We start from the raw sequence: 16,485 nt of genomic DNA, 5'->3' as shown, positions 1-16,485 counted from the left end.
GTCTTTGTGATCACAGCTTTGTAGTACAGCTTGAAATCCGGCATTGTGATGCCCCCAGCTTTGTTTTTCCTCTTCAACAGTACCTTGCAGATTTGGGGCCTTTTCTGTTTCCATACAAATTTGAGGATTTTTGTTCCAGTTCTTTGAAAAATATCCTCGGTATTTTGATCGGGATAGCATTGAAAGTGTAGATTGCTCTGGGTAGCATGGACATTTTAACTATGTTAATNATTTGGGGCCTTTTCTGTTTCCATACAAATTTGAGGATTTTTGTTCCAGTTCTTTGAAAAATATCCTCGGTATTTTGATCGGGATAGCATTGAAAGTGTAGATTGCTCTGGGTAGCATGGACATTTTAACTATGTTAATTCTTCCGATCCGTGAGCATGGAATATTTTTCCATCTTTTTATGTCTTCTTCAATGTCTTTCAAGAGTGATTTATAGATTCTAGAATATAGTTCCTTTACGTCTCTGGTTAATTCCAATGTAACGTATGGTCTTTGGTTCTTTGGTAAATGGGATGGATTCCCTAATTTCTCTTTCTTCAGTCTCGTTATTCGTGTATAGAAATGCAACTGACTTCTGAGCATTGATTTTGTATCCCGCCACATTACTGAATTGCTCTATAGCTTCTAATAGTTTGAGAGTGGATTCTTTTGGGTTTTCCGAATAGAGTATCATGTCATCTGTGAAGAGAGACATTTTGACTTCTTCTTTGCCGATTTGGATACCTTTTATCCCTTTTTGTCGTCTGATTGGCTGTTGCAAGGACTTCTAGTACTATGTTGAATAATAGTGCCGAGAGTGGGCATCCTTGTCGTGTTCCTGATCTTAAGGGATAGGCTAACAAAAGTGATGTGCTTCTTGAGCGTGGCTGTTGCTATGGGGCCATGATACCGCATCCAAATCAACTGTTAGCTAACTGTTGTATTAATCACCTGGTAATCAGGAAGCAATGTTTTAAGCAGTTCGTATCCTACTATGATTGTTTGTCACTTACAGTTTTACTGTGTTTTATGAAATATATTGCATATTGGGGTTAATGTGGAACGCATACTAGTATTTCCTATTTAATGTAGAGGAAAAAAAAATACTGGTTAGCTTTTTCGTGTCTGATTTTCAGGAGCCTAGTATTAACGGACGTTCAGTGGGAGATGCCTGACCTCTATTTTGAAAGCCTGAGGTGGTGGAAAAGACATAGGGTTTGGCATCCATAATCTTTGGTTCACATTTTTCCGCTGCCACATTATGTATACTTGGATCAGTTTTTTAAGTGTTTTGAGCCTCAGTTTTCTCCTATGTAAAATGAGAACACTAATACCTATGTTTTACAGTTGTTTTGAAGATTAACAAAAATATGCATAAAATCTTTTAGTGTCTTGCACCTGTAGTCACTATGTTAGTGAAGGCTGTTATGATTACTGATAATCTCCAGTTACTAACTATGTAAAAGTTAATAATGCCACATTTTCTGTAATGCCTTCTAGTTGATGTAGCACTTTCATGTATAACATGATCTTTTATCTTAAAGCTCTGAGAGATCTCTTATTATTATTAGCATATATATAATTATTATTAGCATATATATAATTAGCATATATATATAACTGAGGGAGCTGAAACTCAGGAAGGTTCACTGATGTAGCTAGTAAATGATGAAGTAAAAATGTGAGCCTGAAGTTCTAATTTCAAAGTGTCTCTTCTTTTTACTATAAAATATAAATTTCTTATTAATAATTACTAACTTTACATTCTGGATGAGAAATATATTTTATTTGGCCTTAAGTTTTAATTGGAGAGATAAATAGATACATGAATAAATGCTTAGCAGAACCAGGTGTTAGTTTTTACCAAAAATCAATAGCGTATGAGGGGTCCCTTTCTTTTCACCCTCACCAGCACCTGTTGTTTCTTGTGTTGTTGATTTTAGCCATTCTGACAGGTGTTAGGTGATACCTCATTGTCATTTTCATTTGTATTTCCCTGTTGATCAGTGATGTTGAGCATGTTTTCATGTGTCTTTGGATATCTGGATGTCTTTTTTGGAAAAAAGTCTGTTCATGTCCTCTGCCCATTTTATGGATTGGATTGGATTGGATTATTCATGTTTTGTGTGTTGAGTTTGATAAGTTCTTTATATATTTTAGATGCTAACACTTTATCAGAAGTGTCATTTGCAAATATCTCTCATTCTGTGGGTTGCCTTTTAGTATTGTTGATTGGTTCCTTCTCTATGGAGAATCTTCTTATTTTGATGAAGTCCAGTAGTTTATTTTTGCTTTTGTTTCCCTTGCCTCAAGACTCATATCAAAAAAGAAAGTTGATACAGTTGATGTCAAAGAGGAGGTTACTGTCTGCGTTCACCTCTAGGATTTTTATGGTTTCAGGTCTCACATTTAGGTCTTTAGTCCATTTTGTATTTCTTTTTGTGTATGGTGTCAGTAAGTGGTCCAGTTTCATTCTTCTACATGTGGCTGTCCAGTTTTCCCAACACCATTAGTTGAAGAGACTGTCTTTTTTTCCATTGGATAATCATTACTGCTTTGTCAAAGATTAATTCACCATATAGTTGTGGGTTCGTTTCTGGGTTTTCAATTCTGTTCCATTGATCTGTGTGTCTATATTTGTGCCAGTACCATACTGCTTTGATCACTTCAGCTTTGTAATATAACTTAAAGTCCGGAATTGTGATGCCTCCAGCTTTGCTTTTCTTTTTTAAGGTTGCACTGTTGGTGGGATTGCAAACTGGTGCAGCCATTCTGGAAAACAGTATACAGGTTCCTCAAAAAGTGAAAAAGAGAGCTCCCTTATGATCCAAAATCGCACTGCTAGGTGTTTACTCGGAGTATAAAAATACTAATTCAAAGGGATACGTGCACCCTGATGTTTATAGCATTATTTACAGTAGCCAAATTATGGAAACAACCCAAGTGTCTATTGACTGATGAATGGATAAAGAAGAGATGATGAGCACTGGGTATTGTATGGAAGTGTGGAATCACTATATGGTACACTTGAAACTAATATTACACTGTATGTTAACTAACTGGAATTTAAATAAAAACTTAAAAACATCAATAATGTATAGAGCTGTTAGAACTGGATAATTCCTTGCAATTACACAGTGATTTATGATTCCCTAGTTTTTCTCACAAGCTTTAACTCACTTAGGCCCCTGTAGGGACAGAGTGGGAATCTATAATACAGGTGTTATCAATGATGAACCTGAGGTCCGGAGAGGCTGTGTTTTCCTGAAGGTGACACTGGTAGTAAAGAATAGCATTTTGTGTCAAGTAACAGGTTTTGTACGTCAGGTTTTACATGAGTCACCTAAATTTTATTTTATTTGGCCCTTACTAAGTAGCTGTTAACATAGAGTAAATGTTAGAAATGCAAAAAGAAACTAGGAAGACCTTTGCTTTTATAGATTTTAAACCTTGGGTAGGAGAAGGACAAAAATGCATATAAATGACCGTAATGGAAGGTATTGTTAAAATAATTGGAAAATAATTGTTAAAATAATTGTTAAAATAATTGGAAACATAAGTCAAGTATAGTGGGACATAGAAGAAAGCAAAACAAAACAAATTTAGATTGTATATTTTGTCAATGAAACTCTTAAAAGGTGTTATAGTTTTTATGTGGAAGAAAACTAGAAGTGACCATATTTTTCTTAGAATCTAATGCTGTGAAAAACTGCATTAAAAAAAAAAAGATTTTATTTATTTGATGAGAGGCAGCAGGAGAGGGAACACAAGCAGGGGGATTGGGAGAGGGAGAAGCAGGCTTCCTGCTGAGCAGGGAGCTCGATGCTATGTGGGGCTGGATCCCAGCCTGAGCCGAAGGCAGACGCTTAACGACTGAGCCACCAAGGTGCCCCGAAAAACTGCATTTTTGTTCTTAAAGGGATTATGGATTGTAATGAGGGCAGTCTACAATGTGCCAAAATTTATGATAAGAAAAAATTATTAAGCAAGATAATATAATTACCTATTGATGCTTAATGAAAATGCTTATGTATTCACTAAGTTTAGAAAATGGAAAACCTAGTTCTGTATTTTACTTCATTCCACCTATGTTTAGGTGGAATTTAGGTTTAATGAGTTTTAATAATATTCTTGAATTTGATGTATTTATTTTCATCTAGGACATTTAACTCCATATTACTTTAGGTTGTACATTCAGAAACAGATAAAATTCTTCCTTTGCTTTCATCTGTCCCTGAAAAACTTTATGTGGTTTGGAATTAGATTCATTTTCTATATCTTGTGATTAATTCAGGAAACTAGCAGTCTGGGCATTCTAGGTACATTCTTTTCAGTAGTGGTAATTTTTTTGTTTTGTTTTGTTTTACATTTAGTGGTGTTACTTACTGATAAGAGGTAATTCTCTGTCACATACAGTGAAGACTGTTTATTAAATTTGTTCATTTTAATTTAATGTTTTCCTTGCTATATTTTACTTATGTATTTATTTTTTTTACAAGATGTATTTATTTATTTAAAAGAGAAAGGAAATGCACCAGCACAGGAGGGGATGGGGCAGAGGGAGAGAATTTAAAGCAGGTTCCCCGCTGAGCAGAGAGCCCTAGGCAGGGCTCCATCCCAAGAACCCTGAGATTATGACCTGAGCCGAAATCCAGTCTGATGCTCAACTGACTAAGCCACCCAGGCACCCCACCTTGCTATATTTTACATGTAAAGTATAAATCTCTGTGCTTATAAAAAAATGTGAACTGACAGTTAATGGAATTTTACAACTGGACATAACAATCATGTTCTAGCTTATGTAATTTACAAATACTTTAAAAAATATTTATCTATTCTCTAGTAAACAAAAAATGAAAAATCAATCATTCTTTTGCCACGCATTATGCTTATTTATCCTTCCCCTCTGTATAAATAAAATGTTATCATATTTTCCATGATTTTCTCTTAGTTAAAATATTGTGAATATCTTTTAATATTATTAAATATTCTTTTGCAACATAATTTAATGCCTGCAATCTAATTGATGTACTGTAAATAAATTGTACCAGAATTCATGTATCCTTTTTGTTGTTGAACATTGAGGCTTTCTTTTCTTTCTCTCCCTTCTTACTTCCTTTCTCTTTATTTTCTTCCCTTCTTCCCTCCCTCCCTCTTTTTTCTCCCTTCCCTTCCCTTCCCTTCCCTTTTCCCTTCCCTTCTTTCTTTTTTTCTTTCTTTCTTCTTTCTTTCTTTCTTTCTTTCTTTTTCTTTCTTTCTTTCTTTCTATCTTTTTTCTTTCTTTCTTTTTCTTTCTTTCTTTCTTTCTTTCTTTCTTTCTTTCTTTCTTTCTTTCTTTCTCTCTCTCTCTCTCTCTCTCTCCCTTCCCTTCCCTTCCCTTCCCTTTTCCCTTCCCTTCTTTCTTTTTTTCTTTCTTTCTTCTTTCTTCTTTCTTTCTTTCTTTCTTTTTCTTTCTTTCTTTCTTTCTATCTTTTTTCTTTCTTTCTCTTTCTTTCTTTCTTTCTTTCTTTCTTTCTTTCTTTCTTTCTCTCTCTCTCTCTCTCTCTCTCTCTCTCTCTCTTTGCCATTAAAATACCACAAAACTTCTTTTCAGCAGAATTTGTGAGCACATTCTTTATTCATTTACTTGAACTTCTTAGAAGCGGTGTTGAGAAATCAAAAGATATGTACATTTTTAAGGGTGTTTAAAGTCTTTTTTTTTTTTAAGATTTTATTTATTTGACAGAGAGAGACATGGTGAGGGAGGGAACACAAGCAGGGAAGTGGGGGAGGGAGAAGCAGGCTTCCCACTGAGCAGGGAGCCCAATGTGGGGCTCCATCCCAGGACCTGAGCCAAAGGCAGATGCTTAAGGACTGAGCCACTCAGGAGCCCCAAAGGGTGTTTAAAGTCTCGTTTTATTTTTCTCCAAAATGATTGTGCTAATTTATATGCTTATATTTATGGTGTTTTTTGTAATTCAAAACTTTATTTTTATATAGTCATATCTCTTAATATTTCCTTTACATTATTTCCTTTTGGTAACATGGTTAGAGAAGACTCATCTTTGCTGTGTGTGTGTGTATGTATAAGTGTGTGTATATATGTGTGTATATATACACATATATGTGTGTTTATATAAGTATATGTATATAATTTATCATATAAATATTATATATATATAATTTTTTCCTTCCAATACTATAATGACTTGATTTCATGTATCTGTGTTTCTATTTCTATTTCTATCTCTATCGCTATCACTATGGCTGTAGCTTGTATCTCTACCCTTTGGTGCAAATAGAATTTATTCCAGGCTGCTCTTTAACTCTACAATGACTGTTGCTATGAGAATGTTCTCAGCTAACCATAGGCTCAGGGTTTACTACTTTCCAATTACGTGTTTTATAAGCATTGTCACCTGTGGTATAGAGACTACAATGATTATCCTGTTTTACAGATAAAGAAACGGAGACTTAGAGACAGGAATTAAAGCTAAGTATCTATGGCTTTAGTGCCTGCTATCTTAACCAGGAAACATACTGACTTTCTTCAAAAAAAAGAGAGAGTGCGCTACACTGCGATTGAATACTGTAATTAGTATGGTTGAATAGGAGATTTCTTGAGGAAGAGATTGACTTCTATGATTGATGAAGAAACTCAAGAGGCAAATAAAAAAGGAACCAGAGAGAGTTCCTGCCTTGTCTGATTTAAGCCCAAGCCACTGCAGTTTCCTAGACTGTACGTAACCTCTTTTCTCTGTCTCTTTTAGAGCCCACTTTCATCCAAATAGTTTAACTCTTCTGTCATCAGGTAACTAGTTAAATAAGATTTTCTCTTAATATAATAAAATTTAAAGTGATAGGTGATTGCATTCCTTATAGAATTGTGAGCAATTTTAGTTTGGGTGTCAGCAAAAGGAATCTGTAGCAGTTGAGGCTAAAGGTATGATTCGCCACTTCTGTGAGTTTTCTCTATTCTGCTGTTTTTTCCTTCTATGAAAGAAGAATCTGAGTATTTTAGGAGATTGATGATGAATTTTCTCCCATCTTTAGCAAGTATCACAGTTGTATTATTTTTCCTTACAGTTCAGTATTCTGATTTGAATATTTAAAATCATTAGACAAATAGAAAACATTCTTTTTTCCTTGGTAGCTCCTTCTCATTATAAAAAAAAATACTTTCCTTCTCTTAAATAAAAAAGAATGCATTACCTTTGTTAAAAAAAGAAGTAATTAAAAAATATTGTCTGATTTCACATCTGACAGTTGTCTTTCTTAATATATAAGAAATCACTATACAATTTTGTAAATTTTCCTGAAGAAATAATTTATAGGGGCACCTGGCTGGCTCAGTTGGTTAAGCCTCTGACTCTTGGTTTCGGCTCAGGTCATGGTCTCAGAGTGTGAGATTGAGCCCAGCAGTGGGCTCTGTGCTCAGCAGAGAGTCTGCTGGAGATATTCTCTCTCTGTTTCTGTCTCCGTCTGGCCCCCAACCCCTGCCTCAAATAAATAAATCTTAAAAAAATAATAATTTATATTAAAGATAGTGTAATATTGGTGAAGGGCACTTTCTTAGAGTATGTGTTTTTGAAAAGCAAAGATTCATAAATTGCATAATTTGTACAGATTATAATATTTATAGTGCACTTTATAGAATTATATTTTGATTATATAATCTGTAATTACATTATAAAAACAACCTTTGAAGCCTTATATTTTTATGCTTGTTAAATATTAATAATGATGCTTTAAACATGTTTCAAATTACGTTTTGTTTTGGCCTTTTTATCCTGCTGACAGAAACTCAAATTTTCTTAATCATTGACCAACATGAAATCATAGATCTATAAGCAACATAAGCCTTGTGTATTGACTTTTAAAATATGCAACTTTAGGGGCACCTGGGTGGTTCAGTTGGTTAAGTGCCTGCCTTCAGCTCAGGTCATGATCCCGGGGTCCAGGGATCAAGTCCCGCATCGGGCTCCCTGCTCAGCAGACAGTCTGCTTCTCCCTCTGACCCTCCCCACGCTCATGGTCTCTCTCTCACTCTCTCTCAAATAAATAAAATCTTAAAAAAAATAAAATATGCAACTTTATTTTTCGACAACAATAAATATTGCCACTTTGAATGTAAGAAATTTTTTTAGCAGTTTCATCTCATGTAATATCTCTTGAACTTTTTAAAAAAAATCTCAAGGGTTTATGAGGCTATTCTTGTGTTTGATTAACATTTTGATTTCTATGTTAAAATTTGAGGTATTGATTTGTTTTTTCATGGCGTAAATTTTTTATTACAGTAGAATCCTTTAGAAGGTACTTCTTCATTAGGTTTTCAGTAAATATGCCATGGATTTTTTTCTCATTTGTCATATTTCCTTATGGAGAAATGTTTTCTCCCAGTCACAAACTGATTTCTAACATCATGTGGTAGGAGTCTGGAGGAATCTACACTGCTGGTTGGCACCATTTTTGTATTTTTTGAAAAATGCCTCTTTGTCAGAAGGATGGCATTATCATCCCTTGGTTTGATGATTTGCTAGGAGGACTCACAGGACTCGGCATATAGTCATACTCATGCATGGCTATGATTTATTACAGCCAAAGGAGAAGGTGCATTGATCAGTGTCTGAAAGAAACCAGGCACAAGCTTCCAGAGTCCTCTCCTACTGGAGTCACATACTTGATTCCTCCAGCAATGAGTTGTGACAAGTGTGAAATGTTGCCAACCAGTGAAGCTTCTTAGAGGCTCAGCACCCAGGATTTTTACTGGGGGGTGGTCGTGAAGGCACCCTCTGCCTGGCATATATCAAAATCACACAGTCCCAGAAGAAAAGCAGGTGTTCAGCATAAACTATATTATTTATACAGTTTAGGCACAGTGAACCTTTTTTTCAGTTCTGGGAATGGTGGGAATCCTGAAATCCGTGTTCCACCACTAACACAATATGTCTTTGAGCAAACCCCTTTTCCTTTCTGTATCTTCTCTCTTAACTAGCAAGATATGCCAGAGAATTTAAGAAATAATCTCTAAATCTCCAGTTATTAGAATCAGCTTTATTTAGGGTAGTTTTATATAGAATAGTTTAAATAGAACAGAGTGGGTTTTATATAGATTTGTTTCTTAGTCTATGTAGATCAATGGGATCCTTTTTAATTACCTTTTTCTCTAGCCTCCAAAGGTGATTTATTATAGATGGAGCTTAGAGGCTTCTGTTGTTTTGATTTTTCCTACTTTTATAATTTTCACATGCAAATGTAAAGTTATATCTTAAATGTTAAAAACCCAAAGGGAGAAATTAAGTCATGGACTGCGTAGTCTTAAAGGCAATAGGTATGAAGGTGACAGGGCAAGTATTTAATCCCGGTTTAACAGAGAAGGGGCACTGTAACTTAGAAAGAATAATTAATCTGTAAATGTCTGCACAGCTCACACATCTTAAAGCCTAATGGAATACAGTACTAACTACTCAACAGGATGTTTTTTGAGGGCAGATACTTACTTTGAAAAAATTGGGTTATGGTTGACATAATACTGACTTCTTCTCAGTATTTTCAGTGACTGGAACATAGGAGTGGCTCAGTAAATATTAGATGGATAATAGTTACTTGAACTTGAAGCAATTTACTCATCCTCTCATTGAACAAACCTTTTTGCAAACATCATTCTCAAAAGCTTTCTCCACTCTAATATTCTGCTATGTTTTGATTAATGTTTTTTATGATTAGTTTTGGTGCTTCAGTTCACCTGGGACCTGGCTTTTGCTATGAAAACTTTATCCTTTCTCTTTAGGACGTTAGTTTCTGCCTTTTTCTAGCAGTTTCTCCTCTTTCTGTCTTTCTCAGGTTACTGGGGGCTATCTGGTAAATTATAAATTTTACTTGGCCTCCTGGTCTACTTTCAAGTACCATTCTGGTCTAGAGCAGAGCAATATCTCTCTTTGTCCCTGTTCAAACCATCCCTGGGATAGATGCTCCCAAACAGCACCATTTCGAAGAAAACCATATGACAGAGGAAAATAAAGCAATTTGCCATTTTCAGTGAAGATCAGTAACCACTCAGGTGGAAAATGTGTTCAATTGTTCTTGTAAATGAAAGAGAATTATGGTGCTATTGTATTATTTCTTCTAATGCTTTATATATCCTGTAATGACATTTTTCTTTTTAGTTAGTTGGACTTAAAGCATAGCTCTTCAAATGCATTTAGAAACTTTTTTTTTGTTCAAATTTCTTTTGCAATTTTGGAAAATCCTTCTTTAATAATTACTTCTATTTTGAACATATTTTTCCAGACCTACATGGAAAATAAGCATTGTAACTGAAATTTTGGTATTAAAAGGTACCTACTAAATTATTTCAAAAGGTGTATTTAATTGAATATAGAAAAACTATTCCATACTGAGAATATTATATGTTGACAGCAAGACTCTCTCTTTTGGAATTATAGCTTTATCATTTCAGTACCGTATTTAACACATTACATTAACAATTCTCTACTTAACTCAACTATTAGATATTATATAAAGGAGGCATTTTTAAGTACCACTAATTTGAAGTTTTATGATTAAATCTATTCATACAAATTCGATGCTTTGAGATTGTGAAAGAACATGTTAATTAGTTAGTAATTTAAAATACAGGTAACCTTACAGTTGTACTACTGAAATGGTGATATTTTTGGATCACTTGAAATAGTAGATTTAAGAGATTTGGAAGCAGTAAGTTTAGACAAAAGGCACAGGAAAAGAAAAATATGTGAAATATAAGACATATTTTCCAGTGAAGCTATAGAAAGAAATGACATAGTAGTGCTGTAAGATATCTAGGCTTGAGTGGAAATATAATTTTAAATTTATATTTATGATCTGTATGCTTCAAGTTTATTTATTATTTTAAATCAGTAATATATTTGCAGTGTTTTTGCATAGTTGTCTATCAGTAAGGCCACAATATTGCACACCTCAGGAGTGCTATTCTTACTGGAGTCTGTATAAATAATGCCTGCTATGCAAGAAGAAGCAAAGATGGTAGGAACATGCTGTTTTGTTTGGCATCTGGTGACAGAAGTAGACTTTCTGTAAAAGTTGATACATGTAAAGATCGTAAATACTTCAGTAGTGTTATGGAAGTAGTTTTATACTATTCACAACAAAGATTCACCATTTGACCCTTTAAAACTAGATGATAATTCTAGTCACAAACTATAGAAATGATCCCTGAAAGTATAGTCTTATATAATTTTAAAATGTCTTAAAGTAATCTATCTTCACACTTAGCTAAATTCTACACAAAGCACAAAGTCACATTTCTGGATAACTCAGTAGTTAATACTTTAATATATAACAACTTTATTTATATAATGACTGAACAATTTTTAAAGCAGATTTAACATGATATTTAAGTACGTTATTTTGGCGAAATTATTTTGTTAATTTTCTAGGTTTTTCACTAAATTTTTACTTGAAAGGGTGTCTGTATATTGAGTCTTTTATCTCTCTGCACATTAATTTCTTGTTTATAAATGCTTAAGTTACAACATTTTTTTCTGGTGCTATCGAGCATATCTTTAGCATGCTTATTATTTCTTTTCAGATTTTTATAGGTACATAGAATATACTTTTTGGCAAAATCACAAATATTTCAAAAGAAAAATTTCAGTAATAAATTTACGATATACTCTTAGAAATTCATGATAATTAAAAAATCAAAACATGCTAATATTATTCTATGAAAGAAATCATATTCCCAAAGAACCTGGGAAGCTTTCTTTTGAAGATTAGAAAGATTTATTTGGATTAAATTATGCAACTGTGCCTAACTAAAAATTAAGACTAATATAAGCATTTAAAGTTACAAATGTCCTTCTGATAATAAGTTTACCATGTTCTACAAGTTATTATATGTAGTATCCTTTTTTTCAGTTCTAAGCATTTTAAAATTTTCATTATGATTTATTTAGTTTCTGACCCATGAGTTATTCAGTTGTGTGTTTTCAGAATATATGTTATGTTATGTTTGTTGATTTATTTGTTTTTACGAACTTGTAATTAATTTCACTGCAATCAGTGAAGGTGTCCTATGTTTTGAAATTTCCTGAAACTTACTTTTGGGCCTAGACTGTAATAAATGTTTGTTAATATTCCGTATATGCTTGAGAAGAATGTATATTCTCTAATTGTTGATTGTAGAGTCTAATGGTTTCATTAAATTAATTTTACTAATTTTATTGTTATAAATTTCTGTCACTAATAATTTTGTCTAATTAACCTGTTGGTATTTGAATGAGGTGTGTCATTCTCTCTCAATGGGGTTGATTTGCTAATTTCTCATTATGTTTTTCTTAGCTCGTGTTTTGTGTATTTGGAGGCTTTTAAATTATGCACATAAAATTTAGAATTATATATGTTATATATTCCTAGTCAGTTGAATGTTCTTTTTTGCTTCATGTTGGATTGATGAAGTTTGGTGTGTGTTTGTTTTTTATCCCATTTTCTCCCTTCGCTGGTTTGGAACTATTATTTTTGTGGTTATTGTTGAGTTTTACCATGTGTATTTAAATGTAAAGTAGGGGCACCTGGGTGGCACAGCGGTTAAGCGTCTGCCTGCGGCTCAGGGCGTGATCCCGGCCTTGTGGGATCGAGCCCCACATCAGGCTCCTCTGCTATGAGCCTGCTTCTTCCTCTCCCACTCCCCCTGCTTGTGTTCCCTCTCTCGCTGGCTGTCTCTATCTCTGTCAAATAAATAAATAAAATCTTAAAAAAATAAATAAAAATAAATGTAAAGTAAATGATAATTAAGGGCTAGGATCTTAGAACACTTTGATATGATCACCTTTCTGATTTACTTCTAATTTTCATTTTTTTAAATTAGATTTTAAAATGTTTGCAATTTGAAATTATTATCATCATATATAGATAATATTCAGGTGGTTATTTTACATTAATTCCAGAAAGCTTATTCAAACACAGTTCTGTATTGGTGATGATATCCTTTTATCATGTTGCAGATTTTATTTTATAGTTTTCTAGCTTTCATTATTGATGTAGAGAACTTTGCTCCAGTATGACTGACATTCATTTTTTGAGGATTTGACTTGCTTTTCACCTCTTCCCTAGACTGTTTATCTCCAGTTTCAATGTAATGTGCCTAGATGTGGATTCATTTACTTGCTTTTACTATTTGGACAGTTGTAGTCATTATCTCTTCAAATATGAATTCTTCAGCCTTTACACTCTCCCCTGGTTCTCTGTTTAAAATTATCTTAGGTCCTCTCATTCTATCTTGTATATCTTTTCATTTTACCCATCTTTTTTTTTTTTTTAATCTTGTTTGCTCTTTGTTTCTTCAACTCTGTCTTCATTTTCACTGATTCTTTATTTAGTTCTGTGTAATCTGTTGTTTAACACATCCTTCTTGTTTTATTTTTAACTATTATATTTTAATTTCCAAGAGTTCTGTTTGGTTCCTTTTCAAGTCTGTTGAAATTTTGGGAGTCTGTTATGTGTTTAAATAGTTCTACTTTATGATTAATTTTAAGCAAAACAACAAAACAAAGGGCATGTTTTATGAGGATAGGTTTTACCCACCCTGAAGTCCACTCTCATAGGTACATGTAAGATGTTGCCCAGTTAAGGCCACTTACAGTAGCCATCTGATTTCCAGTGTTTTGAGAATGGACCGTGTCATCCTAGTACATACTGTATTTCCTTTGGCTCTAATTGCAGAATGAAAGATTGGCATGGCGGAAATATGTGTTGAGGACAGGTTATGACACAAATAATTTGATACTATTCTTGTTTGACCTGAGCTATGACAATTTATATGTTATTAAGATATTTATTATTTTTTTGATAAAATTAAAAAATAAACTCATATAAAGATTTACATAAGTACATTTAAAGAATCATTAACCTTGAAATCAATATGGGGTTTCCCTGTATGACATTTTTAAACAGTTATTGTAGCAATTAAAAAATAGATATATATTACTTCTTATAGTGTACATGATATCAATTTTTCAATTATACTAAGACATCAGGCACTGAACATCTGATTAGAGCAGTTTCCCTAATATATCTTGTTTATGCTTAATTAAATTGCAAATTTCACTACATGTTTTACTTCTAATACATTCCAAGTATTACCTTACTTGCATTTATTTCCAGAATTTTAAGTACTTGATTCAGTAATACTAAATGAGTTATCAAATTTGACAATAATATCAGGAGACAGTCTGATGTAGTCAAATGACTCAGGCCCAGTTTTAAATCATATTTCTGCTTAAAAGTAAACAAACTATATGACCATATGTCAACTGTTTAGTCTTTTTGAATACCAATTTTGTCACTTATAAGATGAGAATAATCATGTCTCTGTAAATATTTAAAAAAAAGAATCTTACATAGTACCTGTTACCCAATATTTTTTCTAAGAATTGGAACTTGTGATGGTTTTAATATCATTATTATTAGTAAATGGAAACTTACAAGACTTTTGCATCCTTTGAGTATTTTTCTTTGAAGTTTACATAATCTCTACTACACGATGTGAAATATAAAGTGAAAATTACCACTGCTGTGTTTGTTCAGTATTATTTCTGTGTGTTGGGTATGACTGTTCATAGCCATTTTCAAGTATGAATTTATGTAATATTGGAATTGTGAAGTAGCTAGTGTCCACCTGTGAGTGTTCCTGTTATTTGGGAGCCACCATTTCTGCTTTGGAAAACAAATAGATTCATTTGATCTAGTGCTCAGAAACTAATTTATATTTTTTTCTGTTCTCCATCACTACTAATTTCTACTCATTGGTACAGCAAATTAACAACTTAATTAATCATGCACATTGAGATTGAATACATACTCTTTAAAGATCACTGGCTTAGGTGTTAGGAGTAACTAGAAGACATCATTTTTAGAGGTTCAAGGAAGTTTTGTTTGTGGAATAGCATAGATTTAAACTCAGTTTTTTTGAATCAGTGGTAGAATTTTTTTTTTTTAAAGATTTTATTTATTTGACAGAGATAGAGACAGCCAGTGAGAGAAGGAACACAAGCAGGGGGAGTGGGAGAGGAAGAAGCAGGCTCATAGTGGAGGAGCCTAATGTGGGACTTGATCCCATAACGCCGGGATCACGCCCTGAGCCAAAGGCAGATGCTCAACCGCTGTGCCACCCAAGCACCCCCGTGATAGAATTTTTTGACACACCACATCGCTTCCCATGAAACATGGTCTCTGTGCTGAAGTTTAATGCATATAGGAAAAGTTTAGTTACAATAAGTGATATAGTAACAGTTCAAAACTAAAGGAGATAGTGGGAAAGGACTGTGACAGGGCAATACGTGACTAGTTGACAGATGAGGCACATAGGAAATCATGTTTAGTAATTCCAGTAACTTGCTCTGTGACTTTATTAGCTTTGTCATGTATCTCTATTTCTGGAACATGTCTGTTCTAGGATGTGTCTGCTCATTTAGACTGTTAGCTCATGTGGGTAGGAACTATGATTTTTATTTTTCTGTATCCTCGTGAGATATGACATTGGGCACAATTGCTTAAAGTGCTTGTGGGTTTAATCATCATTATAATTATTTCTTTAAACAATAAGAATATTTTCTGAATTAGTCTTAATATAGGATACTGGTATATTATACCGTTATTAAATCTATACTGAAATGTTTTCAACATCTTGCCTATAAAAAGTAATCACTAATACATGCTTCTCACCTTCTCATTCTCATACTTTCTCAGTTATGTATGGAAGTATAAAGTATCTTTATTGCCTAATGATGAATTTTTCACAATTTTAGTCATTAAAAAATATTTCACCATTGTTTGCCCATATATAGTTCATGAATATTATGAATTACAGTAAAAAAATGAAAAGATTGTAATATTTGCTAACAAAAAATTGCAGAAGAGAACATATTACCTGCACATTATATTTGTGAAGAGTAATTTTATTTGTATATAATTTTCTATAAGAAATACTCCTTTTTATAAGTAACAGGTATTGATCCAAGCAGAATCATTAAATGTGTGAAATTTATAATGTTGTTAAGTATAGTATAGAAAGTAAAAAGTACTCAGGACCACATTGAAAAAAACAACCTATTTGAAGAATAATCTATATTTTCCCATTCTAAGTGTGCAGTCCAGTGAGTCGTGGCAAATATGTGGACCCTTGTAACTAGCACCACATATTTACAGTAGTTGTTTTATAGTCCTTGTCTACTAATGTCATTATCTCTGTCATTTCAGGATTGTTTCAGGATTTCTGTTGTCTGATTTTTCTCCTGGTGATGGAGGTAATTTCTCTGCTTCTTTGCATGTTTAATAACGTTAAGTGATAGTGAGTGTTACACTGCTTAATTCAAGTTTTGTTGTTTTAAACATTGTTGAATTTTGTCTGTCAGGCAGTTAAATTAGATAAGCAGTGTTAGACAGGTTTAAAGTACAGTTTATACCAGACTGCTTTATCTCTACTGCTATGGTGTGACATTGTTGGTTTCTCAACTGAAT

At 33.2% G+C, this 16,485-nt stretch overlaps 1 protein-coding gene and 1 pseudogene across 2 annotated transcripts in view; one reads left to right on the top strand and one right to left on the bottom strand.

The window, feature by feature from the left end:
* NAALADL2 (N-acetylated alpha-linked acidic dipeptidase like 2) overlaps nt 1-16,485 on the top strand; it is a 1,303,052-nt gene that overhangs the window by 108,234 nt on the left and 1,178,333 nt on the right. For both annotated transcript variants that reach the window (XM_034662699.1, XM_034662703.1), the window contains one exon: nt 16,225-16,271. The gene's annotated coding sequence lies outside the window, so the exon portion shown is untranslated. The remainder of the gene's footprint in view (nt 1-16,224; nt 16,272-16,485) is intronic.
* Nucleotides 11,074-11,197, bottom strand: LOC117795624 (annotated as a pseudogene).

This window comes from Ailuropoda melanoleuca, chromosome 1 (genome assembly GCF_002007445.2).
Source record: "Ailuropoda melanoleuca isolate Jingjing chromosome 1, ASM200744v2, whole genome shotgun sequence".
Classification (NCBI taxonomy): Eukaryota; Metazoa; Chordata; class Mammalia; order Carnivora; family Ursidae; genus Ailuropoda; species Ailuropoda melanoleuca.
The sequence above is the reverse complement of the archived record's forward strand: the minus strand, read 5'-3'. Positions and strand labels throughout refer to the sequence as shown.